Below are 17954 nucleotides of genomic sequence, written 5' to 3'. Positions count from 1 at the left end.
AATGGATGAGACCCAACAACATCCAGAGACACAAAAACAACAAGGTTCTCAAGAGCAGGGAGAAGAGAAGGAGGAACATAACAAACAAGCAAAGAATCTAAATAAATCAATAGTAGTTCTAATCCTTAAGAACCAACATGAGGGAAAGAAAACCAATCAAGGCACAGGTGGAACTAAGCAATCTCACATATCTGAGAGCTCAGACTCAGATAAAGAAGTCCCAAACATTACAAGAAATAATGAGTTGGCAATTGTTACTACTACTCCATCACTTGGGGTTTGGCAAAAAGTCCAAAAGAAAAAAGGCAAAAAAGAAAAATCAAGTTTATGTGGCAAATTGTAATATTTTTTTTTTTTTTAAGCTTTGCTACTATGTGTGTGTGTCAAGCACATACACTGATCCTGGGACAATTCCTGAATGCTTTGTGCATCTATTCTATGTAACTTTTTATTTTTATTAATAGAAAGTTGTTGATTTTTCCTTAAAAAAAACAACATTAAACTAAAAATTAAAAGTAATTAAAATAAAACTAAAGTAATAACTAAACTACATTTAAAGGTAAAATAAAACAACTAAAAGTTTAAATTATAATCATATTAACTAGAAATTAATGAAATTAATAATATAATCAACCTACATTTAAAAGTAAAATAAAACAACTAAAAGTTTAAATTATAATCATATTAACTAAAAATGAATGAAATTAATAATATAATCAAACTAAGAAAATAAGGTAAAAAAATCAATAATTCAAATTAAATTACGAACTAAAATATAATAATATAAAAGTCAATCAAAGTAAAAAAAATCAATAATTCACACTAAACTACAAACTAAAAAATAATAATATAAGAGCCCAGAGGATTAGATCAATTTGTCTAGTTCCTGTCGCTAAAAAGCACCTCGCTAATGAGAGCTCACGGGGTCAATTGTCCTGGACGCCCTCAGAGAATCCCTTAATAATATAAAAATATATTAACTAAGAATCAAAATAGAGTTATGAAGTTAAACTAACCAAACTAAACTAAAAATTGAAAATAATTAAAATAAAACTAAAGTAATAACTAAACCATTTTTAAAACTAAACTAAAACAACTAAAAATTTAAATTATAATCATATTAACTAAAATTGAATGAAATTAATAATACAACCAAACTAAAAAATAAAATAAAAAAATAAATCATTTAAACTAAAATGTAATAATATAAAAGTATATTAATTAAGAATCAAAATAAAATTATGAAGTTAAACTAAACTAAATTATTATAAAAATTGAAGTAACAAAAATAAACTAAAAATTAAAAGTAATTAAAATAAAACTAAAATAATAAGTAAACCACATTTAAAACTAAACTAAAACTATATTTAAGTAAATTATAATCATATTACCTAAAACTGAATGAAATTAATAATACAATTCCATTACCAAGTTACGAAACCTCCTTAATGTAATTATTTTTCAGTTCTGTGTTAGTTTGTATGAATAGTTATCATTTTGCAGTGTTGGATTTTGTTGCACACATTTCACCGGCTTCCAAAAGGAGCATAATTAGAAATCAAGCTTGCATTTGTACTGGAGTTCTCGGCCTAATTTTTTTAGTACATAAATGCATTCAAAATTGTACCATAATGCAAAAGAATTCAACAAGGCTTCCATCCCAAACATATAACTTCTTGTAAATTTGAAAATTAGCAAGTTGTCTAACTTTTGGTTATGCGGTTGCTAATCATGAAACTATGTTGCTAATCATAAAACTATGTTGTAGTCTTCTACCTATTACTCTTACAAGTCGTACAATCTAGAAAATATAATTTATGGTACATTTCAAACTATAAGACATTTGGTTGTATATTATGTATCAATATATTGTCAAACTAGTCTTTTTATGATCTCATAAAAATCTTATTTATTTAAAATATTTATACATGTAATTTCATTTTTGCACTTGCCACTCAATAATCCCCAACATTGTTACATTATAAAGTTATGGACATTGGTGTCTTGCATTGATATTTAGATTAATGTCATGGCCTTATATTTTTTTCTAAATAATTTTTTTTCTAAAATAATTTTTTTTATAGAGTTTAATTTTATTTATACTGTTATCACTGTAAAACTTCCTTAAAAAATTTGGACAACTTAAATGGTTTCTCAATTCTTGTATCAGTCATGGTCAAGTCATGGTGAAGTCATTTTTATGTTTTAGAGTCTAAGTCATAGGGTTAGAGTCTCATGTTCATCTTCAAATAAAGTTTGATAGCCTCATTCCATGTCCTAGAAGCCTCACCATGTGTTTAGAAGACATATCTCACATAATTTCGGAGAAATTTTGAAACTAGCTACGAATCCACGTTTTCGTAGTGCAGACAGTGTAAAAATCCTGTTTTGCGCTACGAAATCAGTGTTTTCATAGCGCTACGAAACCCCTGTAGCAGCCTGTTTCAGCAGAAAAAACTGTTTTACTAGTTAACTTCCAAAAGCTTTTCTGAGCAGTTGAAAACTCATCTCTGAAAATTGAAAGAGGTTTTTATTCCTAAGATACTAAAGTACAAAAACCTCTTCCACTTTCTTCAAATCCATTATGATCTGGGAGAAATGAAGGACCAAAGTTGCGCTACGAAACTGCTGTAGGTGCAGTTTTTCATCTCCTGTTTTACACCTGTTTTTCAAAGACTCATTCTGGGCGGTAGAAAATATGTTTCAAAAAACCAAGAGAGGTTTTTGTTAAGCACGGATTGGTTCACAAAAACCTCCTTCAGTTTTTTCAAATACATTTTTTACGAGAAGTTATGACCTCTGTCCAAAGACCTATTTTTCAGCCAGAACAGAGCAAGGGACAGTTCCCTGTTTGACACGTGTTTTTCAAGGACAATTTCTGGACAGCTGGAGAAATGTTTTAAAAAACCAGGAGAGGTTTTTGTTCTGGACAACATGGGCTACAAAAACCTCCTTCAGTTTCGTAAAATGTGTCATGGATGAAGAGATAAAGGCTCTGTCCCACGTGCCAGTTTTCAAGTATCTAATCCTAAAAACAGGGAAACATGTTCCCTAATTTCTAGGGTTTGTCATCAGCAGTTGGGTGACCACGTGGGAGGCTTCATCAAATTCGACTTCATGGAGTGTTAGGTGTCAAAGAATGTTTTAAATGTTTAGATAAGTTTGTTGTAATCATAATAAGGAGTTACACTCCTAGTTGTATTAGGTCTCTAGGACTGCTAGTTAGGTGTCAAATGCATTTAAAGTCTTGTTTTATGGTTAGAATAGGTGTCACTGATGGTAAATTCGAATTCCCCTCATGATGGAGGAAGGAATCCAAGCATGTAAAGAGCTCTATATATAGAAGAACATCTGATGTACAAAGGGTTGGAAATTTTATGGAAAAGCTTGTATTTGGCCTATGTAAGGCTCATTTTCAGTAATGCATGCTTGACTTTACTTCTCAGGATTCATGAAGGATTTTTTATGTTCAGAATATGTGATGTTGTCATTTTCTTAATTCTTACAGTGGTATGGATGTATAATCACTCAGAATTCACTGAATGTGCTCTGACTTCCTGTATACATTTATGAACTGTGTGGTCCCATATGAGTTTATGTTCTGAATGTTTAAATGCTGAATGCCCTGACTTCCATGTAAGGTTGAGTTCATTGTTATATTGAGGTGTTGTTGACTCCATAAGCCCAATGGATGTTTACTGATCATGTTCAACCATTCATATTTTTCACTTGTTTCATAGAGTTAGCCATCTAATCTTTATCAAAATCATTAACCTTTGAGAGAGCCCTCTCAGGTTGAGGAGGCTAAGCCTCAGCCAAAAGTTGGTTTGAAAGAGTTACATAAGGTCTTCCTGATCAGCAGCCTATCAGGGGCATGATTTTGTGATAACATATACACAGAATGAAATAATTAATAAATAATATTATTTTTATTTATTTTTTATATAATAATGTTAAAAGATTTTAGTCTTAATGGTTTGGTGAATAATTTATTTTGTAGGGATGTAGGTTGAAGTTTTTACAAACATGTTGTAATTTCACTTTTCTTACATTTATGGAATAATTGTATTTAATGTAATAATAGTAGTCAATATTTTGTTATTGTTAATTTTTATGCAAATTACGAGGACAATGGAAAATATTTCGATTTATTGGTTTCATAGAGGGCAGGTGGGCTTCATTTCATTATCACATTAAACATTAATTCCATTAGTTCCAATTTTTTAAGATATTTTGTAATTTTGTAAATAAATCCAATTCCAAATAAAACTTTTCTAAAATTAAATTAATTTTGGTGATGTTATGCTTGAAAATGAGAAGCAATGGGTTCAAATATGGTCATAAAAAAGACAATATATATACATTTATGCCACTAAAATTATTTGAACTGTGTTATTAAAAGTCACTTCTGAATACGAACATCGAACAATAATAATTAAGTTCCAAAAATTTAAATGTTGAAACTTTCATTCTTGCACGCATCAACACAGTGTCTCGTTTAATATAGCTTCAACTTAAACTAGCTTAACTTTAGATTTTATTTTTTCATTACATTCTATTCTTATTAGAATTAATATTGTTTTTTCAATCAAACTTGTATGGAGAAAAAAATATACACTGATTTTTGTTTGGATCCCTAAGGATTGTAACACTCTCCTTCCACATTTACCCAAGATGATTGGTCCACCAGGGTAAACATATGATGAAAGGCTACTATGATGTGATTCAACTCCCCATGTACAATTAAGGAAGTGGAATCGACAAAAAAAAATACAATCTGATCTTCCACACATTTTACAGGACCTCTAGGGGCCAACCAACCCTTCCAGGTGCTTAACCCCTGAAGAAACTTGTCTTTCACTAACCTAACACCCTAGTCGCTCCCATGACAAGGCAACAATTTTACTGGGACCCTCCAATTGCTTCCATGACAAGGTCATCCCAACGACTGTGGATTTTTTCAGGTAGTTATGTGTCAGCGACCCTTGATTTTGTGTCACTTTTCCAGGGCCAGGACTCAGGCCACTGCCCATAACTCCATGAGACTTCCAGAAATGATAAATAATGCCGAAACAAAAGGTATTAATGTAAACATTTGATCAATGACTTGACTGGACCCCTACTATCCATGACAAGCATTTCATCAAACATGTCACAAATAAATTAAGCAAAGTCTTTTGGTAGAAATCATATGAGAGAAATTTTTTGGCCGACATGTTTCGAACCAACAAGTGTGGTTCATCATCAGGACCAGATGAAGATGCAGACCATGGCAAAGGCTTCAATAGAGAGCAATGTAGAGACATAATTTCAAGTAACGACTATATTTGAACAATAATATTAAAATTATTATATTAATTTATTAATATATTAAAAACAAATATTATTAAGTAATGGCTATATTAAATGGCTAGTTTTTTGAAAAATAATATTTAAATAATGATATTAGATTATTAATTTATTAAAAATATTAATGGGAAATGGTCGTTACCATTTAATATTTTAATAAATTAATAATCTAATTTCATTATTTAAATATTATTTTTCAAAAACTAGCTGTTTAACATAGCCTTTACTTAATAATATTTGCTTTTAATATATTAATATATTAATATCATAATTTAAATATTATTGTTCAAATATAGCTGTTACTTGAAATTATGTCTCTACATTGCTCTCTATTTAAGCCTTTGCAATGATTTGCCTCTTCATCTGGTCCTAATGATGAACCACACTTGTTGGTTCGAAATGCATCGTCCAACAAATTTCTTTTATGTGATTTCTACTAAAAGACTTTGCTTAATTCATTATGGATCACATAAGCCTAAATACAAAAATGTCACAAATATGTAATCTACAAGTCATAACAACAGATCTTAGCATAAGGGTCTCATACGTATCTGAGATTTGTAAAGAAACATTGATGTATCATCACAATAGCTACATTATTATCTATTAGGTCATATATTCATTTTTCATTCGTTTACAAGTCAAAACATGATGAAATCCATACATTATCATTGTCATGAAACATGCTCATAACCAATATATAACGAATTGAAATAACAAGGATACAACAACCACAAATACCACAATATCACATATGAACCAATACATTTACACAAGAAATACCAAGGAGAAGAAACTCTTATTAATGAATGCATAAGCCAACAATGTTTGTGACTTCCACGAATCACCCGACCATAGATTGGCTAAACCAAATATGTCTTTTAGACAATCACCCCCGTGCATATTCTAAGCATGAATGTGAGGCTCATAACCAAAATCAACCAGGGCTTCTCAAGGCTAAACCACTTCACCCTCATCAATATAACCAGGCTTTACCACAATCCCCATCGGATCACTAGGCCATAAACAAGCATGGATGACTCTGAATCTCCACCTAAACCATGAGGAATTTGTCTATCTCAATCTCTCAGCTTTACCATGTATCTCACCATTACCAGTCAAGGGATCACTAGGCCTACAAGGTCTCCACCCTCTGGGATTTACCGTGTATCCCGCCATTACTAGTCAAGGGATTCCTAGGCCCAACCAAAAGTACTCACCACTGAGCTTTGTTGTGTATCCCACTATTATTGGTCAAGGTATTCCTAGGCTCAATCAGGGTGTTCACATCTAGGCTTTACTGTGTATCCCATCTCGGGATTCCTAAGCTTTGTGAATAATCCTGAGACCACCCCACTCAACTTTGATTCCATTTGGAAATCAAGCTCAACCAAATACAAGAGAACCCACCACACCATGACTATCAGGAAAAGACAAGGCATGGTTGAATAACATTGTCACACATCGAAAAATCCATGCCAATGACATCAAGAGAATAAAGAACACACATGCATAACCATGCATGCCACATCTAACAATGAAATCACACATGCAAATCGATATCTGCAACTAATCTCGTTGTAGCCACTTGATCATGCTCTTCCTTGCTTGATATTTTCTTCCCTTTCCATTATTTTCTTTCCTTGATCCAATGCTGAAGCGCTCTAAGAAAAATCTAAGTGTGAGAGTGTGAGAGAGAGAATATAGAGAGAGCTCCAAAACTGAACTGAAAAAAGGTACTAACTGATCCTCAAAAGCCTTTTTATTAATGAGGCCTCTATTTTCTTCATTTTCCATTATTTTCCTTCATTTTCCTCCTCACATGCAACTTCTGACCTTTCACCTTCATTTTCTCCTAATTTTCTTTATTTTCATAATTAAAATGTCAATTAATGCCACTTTGGCTTTCCAAAGCCTTTGCCATTGCATTTGCCAATTTCCTTAGCCATAATAAACCAAATGAACACCCACACTAAGATGTCTTGCCGAACATTCAGCTTGGAATAAGTGTCTCATGACCTTGGTCTTATATTTTGTTTACATGAATTTTTAACCGGGTTTATTACAGAGCCCTCTCCCTTGGGGGAACACCATCCTCGGTGTTCAATGATACCTACAACCAACAAAGCCACACTAAAGCAAAACATACTTCGCATGGAGATTTATAACTTATCTCATTGCAGTTTTTACAATGATCAACCTGCTGAAAAGCAACCAACATGACAACATAGTAAATATAACATCATAATGGCATGGCACCCATACCACTTATGTTATGAAACCAGCTCAAGAAAAAGATAGAAAAGATAGATCAACGCCTTAAAATTCAGCCTCTTCGAGGGGGCAACCCCCTTTACATTACATAAATGAACAATTCTTGGATGATTCAAATGACAAAACCTCCTTTCTATATATGGGAGTCTAAGGAGTCACAATATAACCCAGCCGACCTAACAATAATAATATAAAGCCACAAAAATAACAATAGAGGGATTCTATGGGGCACAGTAATAACAATATGGCGACAATAGGGGCACAACAATATTAATAAGGGGTACAACTACAATAGTAATGGGTAATCACTAGTATTATACAGACCCAACATGCCCCTCTCCTTCAAAAAAGTGTTGTCCTCAATGCTTGAGTAGTTCTGGATGCTTCTGTATAAAATTATCATCCTCCCATGTGGAATCTTCAGCAGATAAATTCTTCCACTTGATAAGATACTCTGAAATTGATCAATTTTGTAGTTGTTGAGTTCTTGTTTATGTGACTGCTTCTGGTTCCAATATAAATTTTCCTTCCTCGTCAAGTTCTGGCAATATTGTGTGAACTGGGAGCTTATCGCCTATAACCTTCTTTAAACATGAAACATGAAAAACTGGGTGCAATCGAGAAGCTGCAGGAAGCTCCAATTTGTATGCCATAGTACCAATCTTTTGCAACACCCTGTACAGACCATAATACTTTAGTGATAATTTATTATCCTTCTTAGCTTGCTTGAGGAACATTTGCTTATATGGTTGTAGCTGTAGGAATACCCAATCACCTACATCAAAACTTCTTTCGCTGCGATGTTGATTTGGCTGTTGTTTCATTCTATTATGTGCCAACATGAGGTTATCCTTTAAGAGTTGGAGGACTTGTTGTTGATGTTCGATGTGATGTTCCACTGCTTGAACTTTAGAATTTTCTCTAAAATTTGATGTGATGGATGGTGGCTGATACCCATAAAGTGCCATAAATGGGGTCATTTTTGTTGTTGTATGGAAGGAAGTGTTATACCACCATTCATCTAGAGGCAACCATTTGACCCATTGTGTCTATTTATCATATACAAAGCAACGAAGATATCCTTCCAAACATTTGTTTACTATCTCAGTTTTCCCATCAGATTGAGGATGATAGGATGAGCTATGAGCTAACTGAGTACCAAGACAAGAAAATAATTCTGTTGAAAAATTTCCAGTGAAAATGGGATCTCTGTCACTTACAATAATTTTTGGGTTTCCATGTAGCTTTTGAATTGTTTCCATAAATGCAGTAGAAACTGTATTGGCTTTAAATGGATGTGATAATGCACAAAAGTGTGCATACTTGGTAAGTCTGTCAACTACCACCACGATGACACTCTTTCCCTCAGACTTGGGTAAACCTGTGATCAAATCCATTGAAACCTCCTTCCAATGTTGGCTTGGAATGGATAAAGGTTGTAATAGACCCGGTGTCTTAATTGTTTCCACTTTATTTTGTTGGCAAACCAAACATTCCGTCACAAACTTTTGAATATCTGATTTAAGGCCATCCTAAAAAAATTCCTTCTTAACCCTGTGGTAAGTTTTTAAAAATCCCGAGTGCCCTCCTAAGGGAGAAGTGTGCAATTCCATAAGAATTTTTTGTTTTAGCTAGGAATTCTTACAGAGGTATAAGCGATCTTTGTACCATAACGAATCATTTTTCCAGCTAAATGTATCTGATGTACTGGAATCTTGTTTTAACTTTCGAATAAGTGCCCACACTTCTTCGTCATTCTTCCATTCCTCCCTTGCTTCGTTTATCCAATCTGGTTGGATAATAGAAATGGCGCACAACAATGCTTCCACATCCTCATCCTTTCTTAAGAGTGCATCTGCCACCACATTTTGCTTCCCTTTTTTGTAGATGATTTCAAAGTCATAACCCAACATCTTTGTGACCCACTTTTGTTGCTCTTTAGAGGATAATCTTTGTTCTAAAAAGTATTTAAGGCTATCATGATCCGTTTTTACCTTGAAGTGTCTTCCCATTAGGTAGGGTCGCCATTTCTTAAGTGCATGGAGTATTGCCAACATTTCCTTCTCATAAATAGCTTTGTGTAAAAACTTTCCTTTGATTGGACGACTTTCAAAAGCAATGGGTCTTTCATCTTGCATTAAAACAACACCAATTCCATTTCCTGAAGCATCGCATTCCATAATAAGGTTTTTGTGAAGTCCGGTGTAGCTAAGACAGGTGCTTGGCACATTGCCTCTTTAAGATGTTCGAAGGCCTTTGTTGCTTCTGGAGTCCACGAAAATGCATCTTTCTTCAATAGTGTTGTTAGAGGTGATGCTATTATCCCATAATTCTTAACAAACTTGTGATAATACCCTGTCAACCTGAGAAATCCTCGCAGATGCTTTATGGACGTGGGGATTTTCCATTCCTTAATGGCTTTAATTTTGCTAGGGTCTACCTTAACTCCTTCATGCGATACAATATGACCCAGATATTCCACCTCTTGTACTCCAAAGAAACATTTGGATCTTTCTGCATATAATTGTTTCTCCTCCAATAGTTGTAGCACCCTGTCAACATGTTCAACATGATCCTTCCAAGACTTGCTGTAGATTAGTATATCATCAAAAAATACTAACACCAATTTTCTAAGGAATGGTTTGAAAATTGAATTCATCAAACCTTGAAATGTTGAAGGTGCATTGGTAAGGCCAAAAGGCATGACCAAAAATTCATAATGACCCTCATGAGTTCTAAATGTTGTTTTCGGAATGTCTTCAGTCTTCATTCTAATTTGATGATATCCTGAACGAAGATCCAACTTGGTGAAGTAAATTGATCCATGCAATTCATCCAGTAATTCATTAATGACAGGAATGGGAAACTTGTCTTTAATAGTGAGCTTGTTGAGCTCCCTATAATCCGGACACATGCACCATGATCCATCCTTCTCGTGCACCAATACTATTGGACCAGAGAAAGAGCTTTGACTCGGTTGAATTATACCAGCCTCTAGCATTTCTGCAACCATACGTTCAATTTCACTCTTTTGGGGATAAGGATATCTGTATGGCCTGATGTTTGGAGGAACACTTCCTGGAATTAGATGAATAGCATGATCATGATCACGAATAGGTGGGAGACCTTTGGGAGTCTCAAATACCTTGGAATGATTGTCCAAGACTTTTTGGAGATCTGGAGAAATAAATGATTCCAATGTGGAAACATCTAGCGAACATAATTGTGCAATTACACCTTTTTGTTCATTTTTTAGAAGCTTTGTCATACCGTTAGAGCTGATTATCTTTCTCGGTTTCCTTGCAATACCCATTAATTCAACTTCCTTTCCTTCCACAGAAAATTTCATGAAAAGTTCTTGAAAATTAAAATCTATTGTACCCAAGGATTGTAGCCATTGGACTCCTAATACAACATCAACACCTCCCATTGGAATGGAAAGCATTGGGCTAGTCAATACATATTCTCCCATGGATAGCTTGATATTATGGCACTTTCCAGAGCAATTTATTGTTCCTCCATTTGCAACTATCACTTGACACTCTGGTGCTGGATATAAGAAACAATTCAATTCTTTTGCTACCTTACAATGAATAAAATTGTGGGTACTTCTTGAATCAATCAACACTATTACCTTTTTCTTCTTGACTTGTCCTTCTATCTTGATGGTTTGAGGAGTGGTAATTCCCGCCAATGCATTACAAGATATGGTCGGATTCATTTGTTCTTCATCTAGGTTTTGTTCCTGGAGTATATCCTCTTCTTTTGACCTTTTTTGCTCCTTTTTTGCTTCCTCTTCACAATCTATGTAGAATAATTTCTTCTCAGCACACTTATGACCTTTAGTGTATTTGCTATCAGAACCGTAACAAATCCCTTTTTCTCTTTTTTCTTCCAATTGTTGTGGTGTCAACCTTATAGGTTGTGGAAGACTAGCGGCAACAACACTTCCGTCTTTATAGTTGTGAGTGGTATGCTTCCTGGTTGCCATAATTTTGCTTTCCATTTTTCTTGCTAACCTGAATGCCTTCTCTAATGAATCAGGTTCCCAAAGGCGAACATCATGTTGGATATTATCCTTTAAAGACCCTATGAACACATCAATCCTATGCTCCTCTGGAATATTTTTTACCCTTATGTTCAATTTTTGGAACTCCTCAATATTCTCCATTATTGGACCCTTTTGTTTGAGACTTATCAATTGGCTAAAAAAGTGTTGCTTTTTGTATCCTCATAATGTGCTATCAATTCTTTCGTAAAAATTGCCCAAGTGATAAATTGTTTACGAGAGCAAAGCCATTGATACCATACAAACTGATTTGGCTCCAAATATAAAGTTGCAATACGTACCTTTTGTGTTTTTTGCACATTATTGAGATCGAAAAATTGCTCCATCTATAATATCCATGTTGAGGAATCCTTGCCATCAAACTTCCTCATATCGATTTTTGGAATATGATGCGTCTTCGATCCAACATTGGAGTCTATGAAATCATGATTAACATTTCCTTTGTTCACATCATGAGTTTCCTTTACTCCCATTTCACCATTAGTAAGTATTTCTTGTAGAAAATTTGTCAAATTTGCCTTCAAATTGTCAATCTTGGCTTCCACGCCCTTTATCTTAGATTCCACGCCATTTATCTTAGCTTTTGTTAGCTTTTGTGAGAGTGAAATTTGTTGCAGTTGGTCTTGTAATTTTGATATATCATGTAGCATTTCTTCCTCTTCTTCATGAGTCATGCTAGAGCTTTCAGATTGCTTACTAGGTGTTTGCATTTTCTTTCTTTGGGGCATCAGTTACCGATACTAATGCTCTACTATGCCCTTTGAATTTCTTCAAAAGAATTTTTCAAACCAAGCTTAAGCAAAAATTTAAAAAATCTACACACCTTTTTTCACTTTGTAGGAGCTCAATATTGCCTCTGATGTGTCTCTGTAATTTCGGATCATCTAGTTCTGAAATTGCGACTTGCGGTAGCCCTCTGTGTCCTCTTTCCAATGCCACCAGTCTGACCCCAATTGGATTCTCCAATGAAGAGTTATGCCAAATCTCTCACAGTGACCTGATTATAAACTAATTCAATAGAGCGAGCTTGTACGACGTGCCACGTGTCCCTGTTTCAACCTTTGGTTCTGAAAAATATATACAAGAAACTACAGTCCGTCCTCTTTCTGTACCTTCTTACAAAATTTCAATCCGATGCTCAGAGAGAAAGTTATGATGATTTTCCCCAGGTCACCTGTTTGGAATGTAATTCAGGAGTTTGCAAAAAGACCAACTTCCTCAGATCATATCTCCGTAAATATAGCGCGAAAAGCTCTGAAATTCGGACCCAAGGTTCAGTGCGATTTCGTTTCAAATGATTTTTTTTTTTGGTTTTTCGCTTCTGAAACATCGCAGAAAAAAGTTATAGCGAAAATGCCACGATGACCTGTTTGGAGCAGTGAAACCCTAGAATCCAAAGCTCTGATACCAAATGTTATGAAACCAGCTCAAGAAAAAGATAGAAAAGATAGATCAACGCCTTAAAATTCAGCCTCTTCGAGGGGGCAACCTCCTTTACATTACATAAATGAACAATTCTTGGATGATTCAAATGACAAAACCTCCTTTCTATATATAGGAGTCTAAGGAGTCACAATATAACCCAACCGACCTAACAATAATAATATAAAGCCACAAAAATAACAATAGAGGGATTCTATGGGGCACAGTAATAACAATATGGGAACAATAGGGGCACAACAATATTAATAAGGGGTACAAATACAATAGTAATGGGGTAATCACTAGTATTATAGGGACCCAACAGCTTATTAAAGCTTTATAACACATCCCATGGCGGTATTTACATCCATATACTAAAACATCACATCAAAACATATAGCAAAAATGTTCGCTCAACTAGTGAATAGAGAAGGATACATAGCTTGCATCTGATCAACAATCTCCCATGTAGCTTCATCGAGTCCAAAGTGCTTCCACTGCACTTTAACATGCTCAATTGCTTGGTTCCAGAGCATGAGCATCTTTATCTAAAAAATACACTGCGGTTCCGGTTGGAATTCTCCTTTTGGCTCCACCTGCAATACAGACTAGTCAATTACATGACCAACTTATTTAACATATTTCTTAAGCAATTACACATGGAAAACATCATAGAATTTCACTGTCGGAGGCAGTGCAAGTTGATATGCTATTGGTCCAATCCTTTCAAGAATGTTGAAAGGTCCACAAAACCGAGGTGTCAGCTTGGCAGATGATCCAATCCTCAAGGATCTCTTCTTGGGCTTGATGTGTAACTACACCTATTCCCCAACCTGAAACTCCTTGAATAAGTTGTTTGGATCCGAATAACTTTTATGTCTGCCTTGTGCTGCCTTTATATTCTTCTTGATTACCTGCATTTCCTGTTCCATCTTTGCCAACATGTATGTTCCAATCAATACCTTGTTCACTGGATCGCTCCAATTGATGTGAGTATTACAACTCCTCCCATATAATGCCTCAAATAGAATCATGCTCAGAGACTCCTAATACCCATTTTTATAATCAAACTCCACCAACAGAAGGTACTCCTCTCATCTCCTTTATTGATGCATCACATACATCCTCAGCATGTCCTCCAATATCTCGTTGACCCTCTCTATCTATCCATTTGTCCGCGGATGATAAGTTTTTTTGAAGGCCAACTATGTACCTAACCCTGCAAACAACTCCTTCCAAAACTTAGAAGTGAATTTAGCATCATTGTCTAACACAATATTCTTCGGTACACCATGCAACCTTACTATATCTCTGCTGAATACATGTGCTACATCACTAGATGAATAAGTATACTTAATTGGAATGAAGTGTTATACCTTTGTCAACTTATCCACCATGACCATGATGGAATCATGTTGTCTAGATGTCCTTGGAAAACCTATGATGAAATCCATGGAAATGACTTCCCATTTCCATTTTTTGAATCAAAATCAGCTCGAGTAATCCACCTATATTTTTACACTCTGCCTTTACCTGCTGACAGTCCAAGCATCTAGCCACAAACTCTGTCATGTATTTATTGAGATTCAGCCAATAATAAAATTTCTTCACTATTGTCAATGTCTTCTAGAATCCTAGGTGACCTAAATATGGTTTCACATTAAACTCTCTCAAGATAGTATTTTTGAGCTCACTACTGTCTGGCACATATATCCTATCCCTCAATCTGACCAAACCATCCGATGTAAGATGATAATCCATATCCTTCTCACATGTACCCTATTGTAACTTGTGCATAAACTCCATGTACCTGTCGTCCTGTTGACCTGCCCATAAGATCCAATTTTGTAAGTCTGTCCCATAAGAACTCATAATTGTTATATGATTCACATGTACTCTCCTGCTAAGAGCATCTACAACCATGTTATATTTTCCTTTGATGTACCTGATCTCAAATTCAAACTCACTGATCGTGGCAAGCCATCTAGCTTGCCTAACATTAAGATTTGGTTGGTCAAATAGGTACCTCAATCCACTGTGATCGCTCATCAGTACAAATCTCTTTCCTAGAAGGTAGTGCCTCCACATCTTCAATGCATGGATGATCGCTGCCAGCTCAAGATCATGTGTCGAGTAACTCTGCTTGTGCTCATTTAGTTTTCATGACTCATAGCATACAACCTCTCCTTCTTGCATAAGGACTCCACCAAGTCCTCGCTTGTAAGCATCAATGCATACAACAAATTATTTGTCCATATTTGCAATCTTTAACAGTGGATCATTTTTCAACAACTATTTTAACTACTCAAATCTTGCTGCACATTCCTCTTTCCATTCAAATTTCTTACCTTGGCTCTACAATGATATAATAGGATATGCAATCCGAGAGAATTTCATGATGAACCTCCTATAGTAACCTGCTAGCCCCATAAATGATATTACATCTTCCACATTTCTAGGAGTTTCCCACTCCATGATAGCCCTTATCTTCTCTGGACCTACTGTTATGCCTTCCTTGGAAACAACATGTCCCAAGTAATGTACCTTTGTCTGAAAGAAACTACATTTGCTAGGCTTGGCATACAACTGATGCTATCGCAGCAATCTCAACATTGCCGCTAAATGCTCGGAATGCTGTTCCTCATTCTTAGAATCTATCAAGATGTCATCAATGAATATAATAACAAACTTGTCCAGATAAGGATGCAACACAGTGTTCATCAAGCACATAAAAGTAGTTGGAGCATTAGTCAAACCAAACGGAACTACAACAAACTCATAATTTCCATACTTGGTCTGGAAAGTTGTCTGATAAATTTCCTCCTCTTTAATGCGTACTTGATGATATCTAGATCTCAGATCAATCTTCGAGAACACTATTGCTCCCTTCAACTAATCGAACAAGTCATCAATCCTCGACAACCGATACCTGTTCTTGATGGTTACATTGTTCAACTACCTGTAATCAATGCATAAGCTAAGAGTACCATCCTTCTTCTTCACAGAAAACACTAGTGCACCCAAAGGCGATACAATTGGCCTAATGTGTCCCTTGTCAAGCATGTCCTTTAGTTGCAACTTCAACTCTACTAACTCTGGAATGCTTATTATGTAAGGTGCATTTGATGCTAGTGTTGCCCCTGGTACCAACTCAATACAAAAGTCCACTTCCTTGTGAGGTGGAAACTCTGAAATCTCTGTTGGTAACTGTTGTGGTAAAATACAATCCCCCCATTATTGATTTGTTCACTTCAAATAATGGAGACCATTTTTATAAATTTTTTGGCTAAACGCCTTTTAGGATTTTTATTAAGTTGATTATCCTACGCTTTTGTTAATTTTTCATTTTTTAGACTTTCGTTTTTTATTGCCTTGTTAAAATTGATTTTTTATAAGCTTCCATTGATGCTTGTTTTACTTCATTTGGTTAACTGGTTTGTAAACGACACTCCTTTCAAGTCTAATCATTTATGTTGCCTGGGTTAAAAATGTACAATATTCTATTTTTTTAAAATAAGTTAATTCAATAATGCATTTATTTTAAATATTAATCCCTAGTTAGTTATTATTAACATTTTTCATTTTTACTTATAAAGCCAAATCATGAAGCATCGAGATTTTAGTAATTTACTCAAATTTCCAAATTAATTATTAATCTTGAAAACCCAAAATATCAAAGTGGCTGTAGTTTTTTTATTTTTAATTTTCAAAATCGTTGTAGCTTAGCTAATTTCATAACTTAACTAAATCTCATCAAAATAAAACCAAAACCAAAATTAATATTTAATACTAAATTTTAAATTAATTATTATAAAATATGATTAATTTAATTAAAAAAAAAAAAAAGAAAGAAAATTTTTTAATCGAATCGAAAGTTTTAATCGCAACATTTTAAAAAAGACCTCGACGCCTTCATTGTTTCGATGCCAATCTCCCGATCATAAAAGGTCGAAGAGCATTAACCTTAAGGGATATGAGCTTTGTAATAGTTTTTTTTTTAAGTTTTAAACTTTCAATTTATACGTATGAGTGAAGTATGGAGTGGTAGGATAGTTTAGTTAATATAAATAAATATTTAATATTTAAATACTTAATTTTAAATTAATTAATATGTTTTAATAATTATTATTTAGATTAATATTAAATAGCTTATAAATAAATAATTATATATTAGTTAGTTACATTAATAAATAGTTTATTTAATAATTAATTTAATTTATGATTAATAATTAAATTAGTATTAATTATTAGATAATTAGAGTTATGATTTGATTTTTAATTAAAATTCTGATTTTTTTAGCCTAGCAACAAAATTTCCAGATTTATGCAAGATTTGACCCATCAACTTTGGAAGCTCATAGATTAAGTTATACTTGGCCAAATTAGGGCCAGGACGGCTCATTGGAAAAATAAAATTAAGGAGAACATTTTTGAGGAGGTTTCACTAATAGATTTGGTCATTTACTGGATAAAAAATTAAGCAGAAGATCAAGCTCCGAATTTTTAAAACAAAATCAATTTTCTGAGTTTTATTTTTTGTATTTCATTTGTCCAAGTCTCTTCTGAATGTAGATTCATTCGTCAATGATATCCTTGGCCAATTACACCATCCTAGGCATCAATATAAAACTTATATTCTATTTTCAATTATTTATTTAAATTGTATTTGATTGGATTTTTTTTAATGCCAAAAATGGCATCTTGATTTTATTTTTTTGCATCTTAATTTGTTTTGATTTATTTTTGCAGGAAAATAATAGAAGATATATGGAGGAAAAAAGTCTCAATCAATGAAAATGCTCCAACAATTAAAAGATTGGAATTTTGATCAAATAAAATT

Source organism: Pinus tabuliformis, chromosome 4_2, assembly GCF_031772625.1.
Source record: "Pinus tabuliformis cultivar Carrire ecotype Pingquan chromosome 4_2, CPIR1, whole genome shotgun sequence".
In the NCBI taxonomy this organism is placed as follows: domain Eukaryota; kingdom Viridiplantae; phylum Streptophyta; class Pinopsida; order Pinales; family Pinaceae; genus Pinus; species Pinus tabuliformis.
The sequence above is the reverse complement of the archived record's forward strand: the minus strand, read 5'-3'. Positions refer to the sequence as shown.